The sequence below is a fragment of the Callospermophilus lateralis genome, chromosome 1 (genome assembly GCF_048772815.1).
Source record: "Callospermophilus lateralis isolate mCalLat2 chromosome 1, mCalLat2.hap1, whole genome shotgun sequence".
NCBI classification, from domain to species: Eukaryota; Metazoa; Chordata; class Mammalia; order Rodentia; family Sciuridae; genus Callospermophilus; species Callospermophilus lateralis.
The window spans coordinates 208,727,142-208,743,262 of record NC_135305.1 but is presented as its reverse complement, the minus strand read 5'-3'; the positions used below and the strand labels follow the sequence as shown (position 1 = coordinate 208,743,262).

The 16,121-nt window shown below is 43.6% G+C and overlaps 1 protein-coding gene across 8 annotated transcripts in view; it reads left to right on the top strand.

The window, feature by feature from the left end:
• The window catches only part of Gatad2a (GATA zinc finger domain containing 2A), a 110,926-nt gene that overhangs the window by 17,539 nt on the left and 77,266 nt on the right, over window positions 1–16,121 (top strand). The gene's annotated exons all lie outside the window — the stretch shown is intronic.

The following is a 16,121-nucleotide window of genomic DNA, read 5'->3' as shown; positions in this document are numbered from 1 at the left end:
GCCCTGCCTTGGGAATTTTGCAGAGTGCTTAATTTTGAATAACTTGACCCAGAATCTTTAGGTCTGTAGTTCATCCTTATCTTAAGAGCTTTGGATTCTTTGGAACAAAGTCCGGGTGAGTCACCTGAGCCTTGAAATTTTCTTTTCCATACCCATTTACTTCTTCCATTTTTCTTGGAGTACAGAGCGCTCCTTACATCTCTGGTTCTGTGTGCCCATTCACACAGTGACACCTCCTGGTTACAGTAGCACAGAGAAACCAAGGGACAGACAGTCCTCTGTGCTGTTGTCTCAGCCTTGGACTTATCCTCTTCTATTGATGTACGTTTTCTTTGGTAGTAGTTACAAGTTTTCTTTTAAGCTAGATTACATGAAGAATGCTTGCTGGCAGCAGTTTGTTAATACGCGCTAGTATCAGTAGCTTGTTGGACCTGACTGCAAGCTTTGGAGGAGGGCTCATTCTCTGATTGGCCCCCAGATTTGAGTGCCTACTGTCTGCTAAGTCTACCACAGACATATTTGGTACCTATAATGATCCTGTGTTTGGTGATATAATCTCCACTTTATAGGTGAGAAAATCGGGACTCTTAAGAGGCTCAAGGCTGCTGAGTAGGGGGGCAGAGCAGGGTTTGAACTTTGGCTTGGAGCTTTAGAGCCCATGAATGTTGCTGTGTTTAAGCCCACTGCATGAGCATTTCCCAGGAGCTCCTGAAATTAGATGAGGCAGTTTTCTTATCTAGGCTCCTGTGCATCTCTGCATGGAAGTGGGAGATGATCTGGTGGTGGGGGACACCATTGTAGTCCTGCTTTGTCCTTGGAAAACAGAAATGTCTGTTCTACTGCCTTTAAGGAGTGGAGCCATGGAGTTACTTCTTTGCATTTCACTTCGTAGGTTTTGGAGTTAGAGAAAGTTGGTTATTCTCTAGAGGAAGCAGTTTAGAGTGTGGGAATTTTGAGAATCATTGTCTAGAGTGTTCTCCCTTCACTTACTAACTCCCCGCTTCATCTTTTATTCCTTATTTGTTCTCTAAAGTTCTTTAAATTTTTTTTTTTTTTTTTAGTTATGGTTGGACACATACCTTTATTTCATTTTATGTGCTGCTGAGGATCAAACCCAGCACCCCACCTTTGCTAGATGAGCTCTTTATTGCTGAGCCACCACCTCAGCCCCTAAAGTTTTGAAGCTGATATTTATAAGGATTGCTTTTCATCTTGGAAGTAGGATAAGAAAATGGGAAGATTTGTGTGTTATTGATAGGTGTACATTGTTATTTTCACTTAGATTACATCATTTTTTTCTAGTGTCAGGTCATCTCTAATAATGCAGTATCATTTGGCAGATCCTGCAATCTTATATTTTGAAAATGAGGGGGAAAATGCTTCACGGGAAGGAAAAAAATCTTGGAAGGACTTGTACAAAAAGTGGATTAGGATTAGCAGGAGTTCTCCTTGACTTAAAATTTTTGGGGGGTATTTCTATTTTTTTTTTGTGTGTGTGTGTGTATGTGTGTTTAATAAACATTTTTGAGTAACGAAACACATTTTAAAGACTTAAATTCTTAACTTTTTGGTAGCTTCTCTGACTTGTTTTGCATCACTTATTTTATGAATTTTTGGCATTCCAATAAGTGATTTGTGGATTTATTCAATGCATATTGGCATACATACTGTGCCTCCAGCACTGTGCAAAGAATCCCTGCTTGGTGGAGTTCACACAGTGAGACTAGTGGGTGAAGAATAGTAATTCATTTTATAAACACGGGGAAACTAACAGGGGCCAAAGAGAGGAGGATACTGTGACTTTCTCATAGGAGTGTCACAGGATGAGGGGAGGTTAAGTAGGTAAAGAGAAAGAAAGTAGAGTTTCTGGCAGGAGAGTGCTTGACCTGAAGGAAGATTGTTGAGTTGGAGCAGAGAGAGACATAAAAGAATAGATGGGCAGGCTGGAGGCCAGGTGGGCAGACTGCTGGGTCTCCCTGGGATGAGATAGCATCTAGGATTTCCCCTGAGAGTAGTGGGACCTCATGGAAGGGGATAGGACAAGGAAGCAGGGCGGGGGTGGGATTAAGCTTAAAGCCAGGACTTCTTTGGGTCTTTGCAGAGGATTGAAGCATGCCTCTAAAGGATATATAGGTGAGGAAACCTTGAAAACCATTTTGAAGCGTTGATTTTTTAAAATTACTTGTTCTCTTGGGAAAAAAATTAAGATCAACTTACAGAGTCTTGGATATGGATTTGTCAATTCCCAACAGGCAAAATGGTAGTGGTCCTTACCAGTGAATTCAGTTAAATTAATAATAATAATAATAATAATGTTAATGTTAAGTGAATTAAGTTAATCAGCATACATTAACATCTGAAAGCATGGGCACCTCATTATGCTTGCCTGGAGAAGTCAGTACCTGCTTGGACTCCTGGTGTTCCTGTGCCATCAAGTGGAGTAGGCAGGGCTATTTTTTCTTTCTTTCTTTTTTTTTTTTTTAAAGAAAGAGTGAGATAGAATGAGAGTGAGGGAGAGAGAGGGAAATTTTTAATATTTATTCTTTTAGTATTTGGCGGACACAACATCTTTGTCTGTATGTGGTGCTGAGGATCCAACCCGGGCCACACGCATGCCAGGCAAGCACGCCACCGCTTGAGCCACATTCCCAGCCCAGGGCTATTTTTTCTACACCTTTCTCTCTCTTGATAATTGAGTTAATTTATGCACATTGTAGAAAACTGGGAAGATTGTGTACTAGGCTAGTAGGTGAATTCTTCAGGAGAAAGCTGTTCTGGAGTAATTGAGCATCATGGGAGATTTCCTCCTACCCATCTTGTCTTGGGGTTGGGAAGTGCTACCGGAACCAGAAGAACAAGTTGTCAGTGTCATAGTTTGAGGCTTACAGAACTATGTTGCCTATTAAGTGTGGTCATTAGAATGGATGCTCATGAGTTATCTGAATTGTTTCAGAAGGTAACTGAGTCTGGCCTCAGATTGCCATTCTTTTCAGGTAATGAAACTTATTTTATGTGCTAACGGTGCAAAGCTACCTCTCTGAATTGAATTAGAAAGGCAATGTGTTAAGATTGGCATAAAAAGTAAGGGGTCTTGAATTAATTAATTACAATGAGAAAGTCAGGAGACTGGTGTTCTCAAAAACCAAAATCCTGACTGAGGACAGATCCTACCTGCTTGTAGATTCCCACAAACAGAGATCTAGGACTTTTTAGTAGAGAGAATGTCTTTGGCCCATCCCCCACCCTGTGCTTTCCAGGCTGTATTTGTGACCTCTTTTTGACTGATGAAAATGTAGGTTAGTCTTTTAGAAGACAAAGGAACTTATTCGAATAGAGTACCTGCAGGTAGCCTCAGGAATTGACTGGGAATTCTCAGAAACCCTCCAGGGTTTGGGGTAAAGGGCTTCAGTCTCAAGGTCCCCAGATCGGCACAGCCAGGACTACTTGTAGTTTCTCCATGTACTATACTCATGTTCTCTCTCTTCACCTTCCCAAAGGTATCCTGTGTTTCATGGGTGACTTGTTTCCTGTTCTGATTCCTGTGAAGAGTAGAGAACCACATCTGAGACAGGATAGTTAGGATGTGCTGGCTAGAGATGGGAAGAGCCCAAGTGGGAGCTCCCAGTAGGTTAAGGTAGGAGTTACAGGTGAGAGGTTTGAGGTTGTAAGACCTTGAGGCTACTTGTCTTCAAAGAGAGACAGGTGGAGCTGTGAGCTGGGGGAGGGGAGGGGAGGGAGGGTCTGGCTTTGTGGGATTACAGAGAAAGTCTACTTGTTTGAGGGATTTGTTGAAGAATCCTTTCGTCCTTCTTGCAATTCTCTCTGGACCTGGTATTGCCTGGCTTGCCTTACTGGTCAGACCTTTCTGTTTGAATTTGAAACTTAACTTGGCCTAAATCAGGTGGTGCCTTTGAGTACATTTAAAGAATACTGCTACATTATAGTGTTTGCCAGGTGAGGCTGTGGTCCTATTAATGAACAGCAGGTTCCTGCAGCAGTCTTGCTTGACTCTGGTTTAGCCTCCCCCTGCCTGGATGTGAACTTCTCAGACTACTTTCTAGCAACTCACCTCTGCCTTTTGATTTCTATTTCTGTAGGGTGGGTGGTGTTTACTATCTACTTTTGGAGGCTGTGTTGGGAGTGAGGTAGCAAATGCAAATGGTCTACCCCTGTGCCTAATGTGTTTCAAAGGTGGGAGTTAATGGTGTCTGCCATTATGGCCAGAATGGATGAGCCATAGCCCAAAAAGCGTTAACAACTACTGCACTTCTTGTGTGTGAAGCATCTCCATATTCATAGAACTGTCTGCTGTGTGTCCCTTGGAGACTTACCTCAACTTTGTGCCATAGCCTACATTCCCCTTCAAGGAAACACTTGCAAGTGTCATTTTACCATTATTCTGCAGTTGAGACTTGGCTTCACCTTTTCTGATTTCAAACTGTATATGTTTTCCTCTAGTCTCAGGGTTCCCCTAGTGACATCAAATGGCTGGGTTGGTTGTGTCCCGCCAAGGAAAGGAGGTAGCCTCTTTCCTGGCTCTGTGCCTACCAAACCCAGTATCCTGACTTTCAGGGACAGTCTTTCTGTCTGTTAAATGGGAAGTTGTTTGCCAGGAAGATCTGTCATGGGATCCTGCCTTTAGGAGCCAAGAGGGGCCCCTGCCCCTCTGATTTTATCACTGCAGAGACTCTGGCCAGGGTTTGAAGTAGGTTGTTGATTGTGCATTTGTGATAACTGGGAAAGCCAAGGCCCATCTCATCCTTCTTCTGGACTTCCCTTTTAGACTTAACAGCTCCCTAGCCAGCTTGGGAGTCCGACAGATCTGACTTTGCCACTGAATGCTTTCATATCTCTCTTTAAACTTTAGTTGGCTCACCTGGCTCACTAGGCCTCAGCTTTTGCATGAGTTGATGGAACAGTATCTTTGCCTTCATAGGATGGCTATGAGGACAAGTGGAAAATGTTTGCAAGTTGTTGGAGTGTCCCAACCTTTGCTTCTCGATTCATCGTGAAGTCAAAGTTCCTTCTCCCCGCAAATGATAACTACACAGCTATCCCCTAGTCTTCCATCTCAGTTATCATGCATGCACAGTGAAACATTGAAGAGCTAGGTTTTCTTTTCTTTCTTTCCTTTTTTTTTTTTTTTCTCGGTACAGGGGATTAAACCCAGGTGCACTCTTATTGGTTAACTGCATTTCCCAGCTCTTTTTTTTTTTTTTTTTTTTTAAATTTTGATTTTGAGACAGGGCCTTGCTAAGTTGCCCAGCTTGGCTTCAAATTTGTGATCATCCTGTCTCAGCTTCTTGAGTAACTGAAATTATAGGCACAGAACAAATGTGCCTGGCTAGGTTTTCTTTATAACAACATCCCACTGCAAGCTAGCAATTTGGGGGTCTTTGGAGCTCACTGTAAGGGATTCTCACCTAAAATATCATCAGATTGTCTGGAAGGAAAGAAAAAAACCTTGTGACCCTAAACTTGTGCATCTACTCTCATTTCCTCCAGTCACAACTGGTTTGTGAAATTAGCCTTTGAGTCAGGGGCTGTTAAATTATATTGAACACATTCTTAACCTTAGAGGTGGTTGATCACCATGACCTTGGAGGTGAGCAGATTTCAGGCCAGTGTTTTCTGTCACTTGAGTTTCTAGTTGTAGAGTTTTATAGTAGCGACAACAGACTTAGTTTTTTCTTTCTTTTTTGTACCAGGGGGTGAACCTAGGGACACTTAACTATGTAGCCACATCTCTACCCTTATCTGTCTATCTATCTATCTATCATCTATCTGTCTGTTTATTTATTTTTAGTTGTAGTTAGACACAATATCTTTATTTTATTTTTATGTGGTGCTGAGGATCAAACCCAGGACCTCACATGTGCTAGCCGAGTGCTCCTGCTGAGCCACTATCCCAGCCCCCCCCTCCCTTATTTATTTTTTATTTTGGGACAGGGTCTTGCTAATATGCTTAGGGTCTTGCTGAGTTGCTTAGGGTCTCGCTGAGTTGAAGAGGCTGGCTTTGAACTTGCCATCCTCCTGCCTCAACCTCCCCAGCCACTGGGATTACAGGTGTGCGCCACCATGCCTGGCTAGACTTTTAGTTTTCTTACGTGTTTTGTACAGGCTCACCCTGCCGGCAAGTTCTGGAAACTTTGGTGTAGCCACTCTCCATTTGTATCTGTAGAGGAAATAACATTTTTCAGTGGTGAAGCCTGATGATTTGAGGAAAAAAGAGTGGCAGACTGAATTCTTGTTTTGAAAGCATTGATTGGATCACTTGGCCTGTGATGTTTTCAGGACTTGATGGAATACCTGTACTTCATTTTCTGTTTAATACCATACATATCCCTGGGCTTGTTAAGGGTTAATGCCAACCCCCTTCAATGGTAATTTTTTTTCAGAGGATGCCAGGACTTCCACTTTGGGATTTGATTACATTCACTAGAACCTTTTTGGTGAACTAATCATCCCAGTAGTTTGTATGTTGGTCATCTCTGTCTCCTACCTTCCTTCCTCAAACATGTAGTGGAGTTCTTTTTTTTTTTTTTTTTTAATAGTTTCAGTTGTAGATGGATGCAATACCTACCTACCTTCCTTTCTTTCTTGTGCTGAGGATTGAATCCAGTGCCTCACATGTGCTAGGTGAGCTCTACCACTGAGCTACAACCCCAGCCCTGTAGTGAAGTTCTGTTGAGTCTTTTTGTCTCATTTACAACAGTACAGTGTTATTTCCTGATGCTAAATTCTGGGGAAAAGATTGAGAGTCTTAGATGTTAGTCATAGAAGGATCCGGGTCTGGTGGTTTTTTTTTTTTGTACTGGGGATTGAACCCAGGGACGCCTTAGTTACATTTCTAGCCCTTATTCACTTTTGGTCTCACTAAGTTGCTTAGGGCCATGCTGAATTGTTGAGGTTGGCTTAAAATTCCTCTCCTGCCTCAGCCTTATAAATTGTTGGGATTATAGGAATGCACTAGAGTGCCTGGCCCAGGTTTGCTTTTGAAGTTGTCTTGGTATTAATGTACTGAGTATGGATTGTAGTGTCTTTGTAACCTTACTGTCAATTTGTATTTGTCAAGCCATAGCATTAGAAATGTAACTATATATGGTAGTTGGGCAGCAGACAAATCTAGGATTCACCTGGGACTTGCTTCTTCTGTGCGCCCTGTTCTGCTGAATTCAATACCTGGCACATGGACTTCAATCTGAGCCACATAACTCCTTCTTGTTACTGAGTATGACTTGGAGCCCAAGTGGAAGAGTGGCCTGCCCAATATTGACTTGAAGGAACAAGAACATAACTCTGTTTCTGGAGCTTTCCTAGTCTTTATGATCTCCATGTCCTTATTGGTTTCTTCATGACTTTGTTAATTTTGTTTTGTTTTAGTTTCCTTACTTAATTTACGGAAGTCCATTGGCCACTTTCCTTCCTTGGGGCCTTCTCTTTTTTTGAGCCCTGAGGTTATCATGGTGTCTAAGGTGAGGATGGGACAGGATGCGGAGAGGAAGAACTGACTGGGGGCTGTCTTTGAAAAATAAAAGTGTAGGGCTGGGCTCTAGCTTAGTGATAGAGCACTTGCTTAGCATGTGAGAGGCCCCCAGCACCACAAAAAAACAGAACCAAAAAGACCAGCAGGGTTTTCTTCTTTTTTTTTTTTTTTTAAATTTTTTTTTTTTTTTAAGAGAGAGTGGAGAGAGAGAGAGAGTGAGAGAGAATTTTTTAATATTTATTTTTTTAGTTTTTCGGCAGGCACAACATCTTTGTATGTGGTGCTGAGGATCGAACCCGGGCCGCACGCATGGCAGGCGAGCGCGCCACCGCTTGAGCCACATCCCCAGCCCCTAGCAGGGTTTTCTGTCCTGGAATAGAGTAGGTGATTGTTTTAAGTTTTAAAAGCTTTTCTCTCTCTATTACTTAAAAAGTAATTGCACTTTTAGACGTCCTTCAGGTGATATGTGGATGACCATTTCAAGATCCAACAGCATTTCATTGAAGTTGGCAGGGAGCAGACCACATATCAGATCCCACACTGGGCTTCCCTGGTCAGCTGTGCAAGGCCACGGCAAGAATGAGGCCTTTACATTTCGCTAAGGATGCTGGCTGCTAAAAACATTAAGGGGAGTTATTTTTCATATATCATTTATTTATTTATTCATTCATTCATTCTTTTGTTTATTTTATAAGTTGTTGTTAGACATTTATTTATATGTGGTGCTGAGAATCGAACCCAGTAGTACGCTTGCCAGGCAAGTGTACTACTGCCGAGCCCCAGCCCCTTGTGTACCCTTTATATGTGGAAGAGTCTCTTCTGACTGCTGGTGTGGTTTTAACAGTATCACAGGACAACTGGTTAAGGGGATTGAATAGATTTTATTCAGAGAAGGTGTGGGGTGGTGGAAGGTTTTAGAGGACTATTGGGAAGTCAAGCTTTCTTGGCTCAGAATTGGAAGGGTGGCCTTTCGTGCTGCTAGCACTGTTGAGCACAGGCTTGCTCTCAAACCCTTGGAGAGTATGGAAGGGGGTTCCTTTTTCCAGAAATAAGATCAGGTGACCATGCCACAAAGGGCAGCAAAAGTGGATGGGTGGCTATTTGGGGAAGGAGCTCAGTATTGAGTGAGCAGCTCAGAGACATACTTACACCCACCTTCTGTGAAGTTTAAGGTAATGGGAGCTCATCCACTCTGTTGCTTTGGTTTATTGCAGAAGGGAAAAGGAAACAAAAATTGCTTAGAAAAATTAGTGTGACTTCCATCTGTTCAGCTCCTGAGTCTGTGAACCACTTACTATTAACTTTTTTTTGGTATTGATGATTGAATCCAGGGGTGCTTTACCACTGAGCTACATTCCTAGTCCTTTTTATTTTTTGAGACAGTGTCTTGCTAAGTTGCTGAGGCTGACCTGTACTTGGGATCCTCCTGCTTCGGCCTCCTGAGTCTCTGGGATTAGAGGCATATGCTACTGCACCTGGCTCATTGTTGGTTATGTTTAATTTTTTTTTTTCAGTGCTGTGGATATAATTCAGAGCCTTGTTTGTGCTATGCAAGCTTTCTACCACTGTGTTTACATACCCATATGGTTTAAGTTATTTCAAAAAGTGAATTTACTGATGTTTAAGAGCCTATGCTATAAAGCTTAAATGAAGTGAGGATTTCCTTCCCATAGGAATAAAAATAACTTAATAAAACCAGCTCAAGAAGGGGGGTGGGAAGAGCCTATGCTATACCAGTAGGTTCCCCAAAGAGTGAAATGCAGCCCAAATGTTGCATCACCACACTATGAAATGACCAAAGTAGGAGATATGTTATTAGCAGTGGGATTCTTTAAGCAGAACTTTTTAGCTGGTGGGCTAGGATGGGTGATAGAAATTTAGAGATGTCTTTGTGGCCAGGCAGCCTCAGTCCTCAGCTCTTCAGGCTGTAACTAACATTGTTTTACTCCAGTGTATGCTATACAAATTGGATTTTTAAATTATTATTATTATTTTTCTTTTTTGGTATTTGGTGTTGTACCGAGGGCCTTGCACATCCTGGACAAGTGCTTTACACTGAGCTGCCCTTCCAACCTTTTGTTTATGTCTCACTAAGTTGCTCAAGTTGGCCTTAAATTTGCCATCCTCCTGCCTCAGCCTCCTGATTAGCTGGGATTACTAGCTACTGGTAGTTGTGCACTACCATGCCTGGCTCAAAAAGGATTTTTGTTAGATGCCACCCCATGCCATGAAAAAGGTGGGACATCTGCTCCAATTCTCCCACCCCCACCCCCACCCCTACCCCCATCCCCCACCCCTACCCCCACCCCTACCCCCATCCCCCACCCCTTCTCCCATTCACTATTGTGAGGAGATGTGGTTGGTCTTAGGTCATTTATTGTAGAGATGTCCAAGGACACTTTACCCTCCTGGACCCCAGGATTTTTGAAAAATTTTACTGGGAAATAAAGTTGGAAACCATAAGTTTTTCTAATTATTGTCAGTGATCTAAAATAGGAGTCTGTTTATACTTTATCCTAAAAAGCAGGGAGAACCCACAAGGGTTTCTGAGCAGGAGTGTTGACTCACATTAGGTAGGGAGGCCGGTTGGGGAGAGAAAAGGCCATTGACAAAAGGCGGACATGAATTGATATAGCTTTGGATTTGCCTCACAGGAAATAAAAGGCAGGGACAGGTGCCAGAGACACTGCAGGAAGATTGGATGAGGATTAAGTGGATACCAGGGCCTGAAGACAATTTATCAGTTCATTGGACAACTGTTGGAAGTTCCTTCCCTGTTCAGTCTTTTGAGCCTCTGGAGGTGATGACTGAGATGGCCCATTCTTGGCCCTTGGAGGTTTTATATTTCTGGTGGGGAGGGTTGGAGATGGGGCAGGGTACCATGAAGCGGTTGACTGGAGCACCCTGAGAAAGAGGAAGGGCAACAGTGAAGTAACAATGACAGGATGGAAGTTAGAGGTCCCAGAACTTAACCTAGCCTGAGAAAGAGCTTTCTAGCATTTTAGGAGTCCAGGAAAGTCTCATTATGATCCCAGAGCCCTGGGATCTGATTGCAAACCTGCATTTTCTGGATTCTGAGCATTTTCCAGCTTGAAGTTTTAGACACTTTTCCAAGAAGACCCAGGGTGATTAAGATACATCTCTGAAATATCCACATGAATTATTCTAACAGCTGCTGCTTGCTGGTTTTAGGAAGCTGTTTCATGCATTGCTCAAATGTTTTCACATACTGGCTCTTCTGGCAGAGTTGGGTATTCCATTGAGAGTGGGGAGGGGTTGTGGCCACAGGAAAGGTAGGAGTCTTAGACATTTGGGCATTTGTATAAAAGATTTAGCATCTGGCTGATGATCAACAAGTCCTTGTTGGGGTCCTGATTGGGGAGCTTAGGGATGGGAGTAAGGGATCAGATGTTTTAGGTGGGAATGTCATCACCTACTTTGAGAGGCCCTCCTAGTTGGGTCTGTTTTGTCCCCCAGATCTTGTGTCCTTTGTCTTCTTCAAAATCCTCTTGCTATGTCAGTGGCTAGAAGACCTGTCCTCTGCCCTGTGGTCTGTCTACCCTGCTCATTGTCTCTTGTGGATGGATGCTTAGTGCTGTCCTGGTGGAAGGGCGAAGAGGGGCCCTGGTTTGCTCCTGTTATGTCCTGAGTTGTGGTTGGTATGTGTACAGTCTCTTTGGAAATGAAGATAAAAATTGGTCCTGGTTAATGACCCAGGCTGGGAAGTGCTTGTCAAATCCTTTAAGCCCCTTTTCTTGGCTTATAGATTGGCAGCAGGGACTCAGAAGTGTTTTGTCAACTGTTTTAGTCAGCTTTTTCACCGCTATGACTAAAAGATCTGACCAGAAAAATTTTAGGATAGGAAAGTTTATTCGAGGGCTCACGGTTTCAGAAGTCTTGGTCCATAGAAGGCCGGCTGCGTTTCTCAGGGCTCAGGTGAGACTGAACATCAGCGGGAGAGTATGGCAGAGGGAAGCAGCTCACATCATGGTGATCAAGAAGCAGAGAGTGAGAGAGACTCCACTCTCTAGATTATATATCCCATAGCCATACCCCCAATTAACCAATTCCTCCAGCCACACCCCATGTGCTTCCAGTTTCCACTCAGTTAATTCCATCAGGGATTTATTCACTGATTGGGTTAAGACTTTCAAAACCCAATTATTCCTCCTCTGAACTTTTTGCATTGTCTCACATGTGAACTTTTGGGAGATACCTCACATTCAAATCATAACATTAACAGAGGGCAGATAGTTGGTTGTATATACAGGGAGCACACTGAATCCCATACTTCAGACAGGGCACTACCAATGATGCCCCCACTCGACAGATAGGAAAAACAAAGCTCAGAGAAGTCAAGGGAATTGTCCAGTGTCATTTTTCAAAAGGTGAGGACCAGTCATTGAATCTGCTGTAGAGTCCACAGTATGTGTGGGTGTGCATAAGGGGGCTCACTTCTCTGGGAATTTCATGAAGTTCTTTGAAGGGGTAAGTAAGCATGTACTTAGGAGTCTTGCGTCTGTGCTGATCCTCAAGGAATTTTTTACAGAGCCTTGGGAATGATTAGCCCTAGGATGGTCTAATAGTCAGATTGTTCATGATGTGGCAGTTGTTCAGATTTCAGTTTGGGCTTGAAGATAGCTGACCTGGATTTGGATACCCATTTGACTTTGTGTGTGTGTGTGTGTGTGTGTGTGTGTGTGTGTGTGGCTGAGGATGCAACCAATGGCTTTGCAGAGGGCTTTGTATGCAAAGCCCTTGCTCTATACTGAAGGAGAGTAAATAGGGGAGCTTGGGTGTATCACTGAGGTACACATTAGCTCCCGGACTTGACTTCTTAACTGTGTGACACTGGACAATTCCCTTGACTTCTCTGAGCTTTGTTTTTCCTATTTGTAGATTGGGGATATCATTGGTAGTGTCCTGTCTGAAGTGTGGGTATCAGTGGCAGTATTTCATACGGAGTGTGGCTAATAAAGGTAGTACTCTTATAAACTGAGTAATGGCCGTACCTTGTGTGATGTGTGAGTGGTAACAGTAGTACTTAGTTCTGTGGTTGTGAGGATTAAATGAAATCAGGCATGTGAAGAGCTGGCACCTTGCCTGGCACCAAATAAAGAATTCAATAATTAGTAGCCACTGTTAAACTCTCCCCCTCTTAGTAACAAAATCTCTTGTCAACATTAAAGATGATTTTCTTGATGTCCCCAACGTTTTCATTAAGTGAGCTTTTCTGTAACATTTTGAGAATGTGTATGCCTAGTGGTAGTTTTCTCAGTGAAGGATCAGGGGAACGCCTGATCAGAGCTGAAGAACACTCATAAGGAGGCCTGGGTCTCAGGCTAGATGTTGGTGCTGGTGTGACTGATAGAGCCTAGGTATGTGTGATGTAGCTGGAGGCAGAGGATGGGATGGGATGGGATTGGGGGCGGGGGAGGACAAGGCAGCCTGGGGCAGTGAAGTGGGCTTTGTTGGAGAAGGAGTTGATGGGGAATTCGTTGCAAGGCTGGCCAGTAAAGACAATTTGCAGGGTGAGTGAAGAGTGACCACTGGTAGCAGACAATGTAGACATGTCCTCTACCCCTGTTGCCTTGCCCCCTTCTCTCCTCTTGTACCCTGTGTGGTCCCCCTTGTCTTCCCTTGTGGTCTTTGCAGGGGATGCCTTACTTGTGGTTGAGTTATCCAGGCAGGACTATGCTTCAGAGACACTGGGGAGAGATGGTCTTTGTGGGTGTTTAGGAACCCGATCACATAACAGTGCTTCTTTTTATTATTATTATTTAAATTTTTTTGTTGTTGTTGATGGACCTTTATTTTATTCATTTATTTATATGCTGTGCCGAGAATCGAACCCAGTGCCTCACACATGCTAGGCATGTGCTCTACCACTGAGCCACAACCCTGGCCCAACAGTGCTTCTTTGGGATGCACTAAATTGTCAAAAATGAAAAGAAGTATGGAGGGCAGAGTTTGCTTGTGTGTGTACATGTGCGCCCATGTGCGTGTACTTGAGTATGTTCACGTGTGTATACGTGTATTGGCTCCATGTGTAGGTAAATATGCATATGCATCGAGGCCTTGTATATGTGTTGATGTTTGCCCACATGCATTGGACTCATGTTTGCATATAAATGACAACCCTGTGTATGTTTGTCCATGTGTGCAGGTGTTCTATCCTCATCCTCTGGAGTGGAGTCTGACATGTACAGTTATTTTGTTGTGTGCAAAAGGAAGAAAGATGTGCTAGTCCTCCTTGGATGTGGGTTTTGTGTGGCAGAGTCTTACTTTTTGTGGGCCCTTGGCTTTCTCTGGGGGTAAATTCCATGGAGGGCACAACCCAAGGCTTCATAACTTTCAGATTTTTTTTCAGAATGTCTTATTTTAAGGCTGATATTCAAGTGAAATTTGCATTGCATCTTATAACTCATCAGTTTTAGTACTAAAACCTTGCAAGGAAAGGCCCAAATGTAATTCCAGACTTCAGTTCTCCTCACCAGCTATTCTGGAGTGAGCATTTTGGCATTTCTGTCTGGCTGTTCTGGTCCAGGTATCTGACCCCACAGTATAATTTCTTCCCTTTGCTCCTTAGATGCTGGCTGTTTGGCTATGGCAAGCAGAATTCCTCCCAGCTGGCAGAGCTCTGTGTCCACATGGCAATTCCTCTGCCCAAGCCTTGGTATCCTTCTGTAATGCTGGGGACTCAATGGATTGTGAGGATTCAGTGATAGGGTATGTCTGTATATAGGGCTGTGGGAAACTGACAACAGAGAAGTTGGGTATCCAACTGTCATCTCCTCCTTGACCCATCTAAGACCTCAAGGAGGCTTTGCCTCCTTCAACTTCAGTTTACCCTTAAAGCTTGGGGTTGGCAGTGATGAGGAGAATTGAGTTCTGTGCAAGACCCTCTTTGAGGAGCCTCTGCTGTTTCTGGCATTCTGCTATCAAACTTTTATTGTCTCTTGTTAGGAAGGCATGGAGTTGATTCACACATCCTTTAAAAAAAAATTTTTTTTTTTTTTTTGGAGTGGTACTAGGGATTGAACTTAGGGAGGCTCTCTGCCACTGAGCTGCATCCCCAGCCCTTTTTATTTTGAGACAGGGCCCTACTAAGTTGCCCGGGCTGACCTTGAATTATGGGTGTGTACCACCATGCCTGGCTCAGTTCTTGATTGATATATACTGCCAGCCATGATTTACTGATAGATGTTGCCATTGTTACAGTTTCTTATGATTTAGCTGCCTTCCTTTCTTCCTTCCTTCCTTCCTTCCTTCCTTCCATCCATCCATCCCTCCCTCCCTCCCTCCCTCCCTCCCTCCCTCCCTTCCTCCCTTCCTTCCTTCCTTCCTTCCTATTAAACCCAAGGGCACTCTACCACTGGGCCACAGCTCTGGTCCTTTTATTTTTTATTTTGAAACAAGGTTTCACCAAATTGCTGATGCTGGCCTTGAACTTGCAGTCTTCCCACCTCACCTCCTGAGTTGCTGGGGTTACAGGCATGGCCATCACACTTTTTTTCGTGTATGTATGTCTGGGGCCGGGGGAAGGGAGAGAGAGAACCTGAGGACTCAACACTGATCTGCCAACCCCAGCACTTTGCTTTGTAGCATTTTAAAGTTTGTTGTGCAATTTTTGTTATGGCTGTGGTGTGTTGAAACATCTAGATTCAGTTCATTGGTCTGTACCTGGAGCAAGTATATAGGACTCTTGGGCTTTTCCTGGGCTGAGGTCCCCCCTGAGCTGGCCACATGTTCTTAGTCTGTGCCATGGCATGGTTTGGTTTGTGGATGGTTCCAGTCAAATCTGAGAATTTACTGGATCATGTTGACTGACTTGGCACCTGATGGCCAGAGAATTTGAATTCTGCCTCTTAGCAAAGGAAGTGTTTGGTCAGACTATTGTAGATTGTTTTGTAATTGAAAAGTGCTTCCCACCTTCTTAAAGGTAAAACATTGTGTCAAACTGGGTTTCTAGAATTCTGTGTAATAGAAGGCAGGATTGTTGTAGACAGGATAGGTGTAGAGGATGGGGGCATTGAGCCCCATTAAAGGTACTTTCTTGTCTTTAACTGGATGTGGAGGTGTCTGAAACATTTGTGAGTGGATGACATTGTCCTGACTGCTTGCCTGGGCGGTTCCACATTTGAATCAAAGTGGACCCTTGTGTATTCTGTATATTGCCAGCTTAAATAGACCTCACTCACTTGTTCTGTCTTCCATTTGCCAGCCCAGAGTATTCTTGAGGATATAAATGGCAGAGACCACCTGAGGATATAGGTCTGTCCAGCTGCAGCTCATCAGACAGCAGGCATCCAGTCCCAGCCTCCCAGGAAGTATTGGAGTGCCACATGGGCATTTTTCTTCATAGAGGTGGGGGATTAAGGAGGAAAACTGGCTTCTCTAGGCTTTGTTCTGCCTGTATGTTTCTTTGGTTGAATTTCTACAATCCTAGTTGTTGCTGTTAAATATACAAAGTGGTCAGTCCTGGATGGGGGCGGGTATAGTTCAGTCATAGTGCTCTTGCTTAGCATACATGAGGTCCTGGGTTTGATCCCCAGCACTCATGCACACAAAAAAGGTACATTACAAAGTGATCAGTTTCATCTTGGACAGTGCAGGAATAAGTGCTATGAACTTC